We start from the raw sequence: 2,727 nt of genomic DNA on the forward strand, positions 1-2,727 counted from the left end.
GTCACTAAACCTTCCACCAGATTCAAATAAGGAAGTCAAGTCCCCAGCCATCTCATCCCAGTCCTACTGAGCCTCAATGTCCCTCCTCACCCTGAAGACCACCAGGGAGATCTGACTACCACAGCGACCTGCAACGGCCTTGGGGAGCCCTATCCTGCTCCCACCTCCAACAAGAGAGCCTTGAAGAACTTGGACCTGCACTCATCATCATTGGATCCTTCTTGAATGCCCCCGCCAGTGATGTGAAAGCCACACAGCAGGGGCTTTGGTGAGACTACCCTGCCTTCCCACTCACCTTAGAGTCTTGCTGGCAGAAACAGGAAGAACATGGGGGGCATTTAAAAAATTAAAAAAGGAAGGAACAAAAGGCAAATCTCAGACCTCTACCCCACCCAAAACACTCCAGGAGACAAGGTCATAGAAGACCTTACAAGTAACATACCTGAAATTTCTGAGACTATAGCAATTGAAGTAAAGAAAAAACTCCATTAGGCTATGAAGGAAGTCATATCAGAAATAGTCTCTCAGGTAAAAAAGGAAATGACAAGAATCCTGGAAGAATTGCTCAATATAGTTAAGGAAGACATAGATTACAAAAAAGAGAAGGGAATAAGAAAATGATGGAAACACTGAATGAAAATAAAGGAAAGAACTAGAATGCTTGGAACAGATTCAAATGGCTATCTAGGACATTAAGAATGCCACTGAAAGCTGGCAAAACTGAACAAAACAGAAGATAAAGTTTCAGACCTTGAAGATATCATTGTTGCTGGTGAACACAAAAGAAAATGTCTCTTAAGGAGAAACCTGGAAATAACTATACAACAGCTGCAAGATGATGTAAAAACTAATAGGTATTTACAAAACAGATGGAGGTAACACAAAAGACAGATAGAGTGTTCGCAGAAGTAGTAAAAATTTTCCAAGCGTGAAGATTTATTTTAATTATGGCTAGCTGAAGTTCTATATACCTTCCTTAGCTGTACGTCTCCACCCAAACACATAATAATCAAGGTCCCATAAATTGAGCAAGATAATATTAAAAGTTGTTAGAGAGAAGAATACAAAACTATATGAAATTTAATGGAGAGATAAAATACTTGCACAACAAAGAACAACTGAAGAATTCAACAACAAAACCAAACCTACAAAGAGTGCTGACATATATTTTAGAAAGAGACAATGATGACCACAACTTCAAAAACAACAGAAGAAAACCATCAAGCAGAGCAAGCAATTAAGCAAAGGGGAAAAATAGGGAACCTATAGTAGGAAAACAACATAACCATCATCATAAATGGTCTCAGTTCACCAATCAAAAGAAACAGGCTGGCAGAATGGATAAAGTAAATCCAAAAATATGCTGCATAAAAAGAAGCACATTTAACTCAAAAAGAAATTAATAGACTAAATGTCGGAGGATGGAAAACAATACTCCATGCAACAGAAACCCAGATAAAATCAAGGGTAGTTATACTGATTGCTGACAACATCAACTTTAAACCAAGTGTGACTGAAAAGAGATGAAACTGGCCACTACATGCAAGTCAGAGGTAACCTGCAAGAGGAAGAGATTACAATTCTAATTATATTTGAATGTAGGAACACCCACCTGTATAAGCCAAATTCTAGCAGGCATGAAAAATCTAATAAGCAATAACACAATTGTACTGGAGGACTTTAACAGTACACAAAGAGATATGCAAAAAGTAAGCAACAATATAAAAGAACCAATCCAAACTTGTGAAGAAATGGATTAATACACCTTTACAGAGTGTTCCCCCAACAGCACCAGAATACACAGTTTTCTCATCTGCACATGGGGCATTCACCATAATAAGTCATGTGCTAGCACATAGAATATGCTTAAGTAAATGCGAAGGAATAAAAATTATCTCATGTGTATTATATGACCACAGTGCAATTAAACAGCAAAAACTAAATAAAATCATCCTGAAAAATCAAAGAGCCATGGATGAAATTAAAAAAGAAATTGAACAATATTTACAGTTGAATGAAAATGCCAGTACAACTTAACAGAATCTGTGGGATGCAATGAAAGCCATGTTAAGAGGGAAATTTTAGTGATAAATACTCACTTCAGGAAAACAGAATGAGCCCTAGTAAACAATCTTATGCTGAACCTCAAACACTTAGAAAAAGAAGAGCAAGTCAAGTCCAAAGTCCAAAGAAGGCAAGATATCATAAAGATCAGAGCAGACATAAATGTGATGGAGATGAAGAAAACACAAAAAATTAATGAGTCAAAAAGTTGGTTGTTTGAAAGAATAAAGTTGATACACACCTAGACCACCTCATTAAAGAAGGAAAGAAAAAATTTCAAATTCATGCAGTGAGGAATGAAAAGAATGAAATCACTACAAAACTTATAGAAATTCAGAAGATTGTTGACACTTACTTAAAAAATCTTTACTTTCACAGGATGGAAAATTGAGAAGAAACAGACAGATTCTGAGATATTCCTGATGTACCAAAGTTGAACCATGAAGATATAAATTTTTTTAAATGTATTTTAAGGAAGGGTCTACAAGGTGTTCATGGTCTCACTACTAGATAGGACTCATAGTGATCTGCCTGTTTACAACCTCCCAAGAGCTGGGATTATAGGGGCATGCTACCCCACCAAGTCTCAATTGCTGTCTCAGCTTGCCCTGGAGGAGGGGCTGGCACAGCAGGCCCAAGGATCCCACCCCTGGCCCCTGGGCT

The sequence above is a fragment of the Octodon degus genome, unplaced genomic scaffold, assembly GCF_000260255.1.
Source record: "Octodon degus isolate 3935 unplaced genomic scaffold, OctDeg1.0 scaffold00180, whole genome shotgun sequence".
Taxonomy (NCBI): Eukaryota; Metazoa; Chordata; class Mammalia; order Rodentia; family Octodontidae; genus Octodon; species Octodon degus.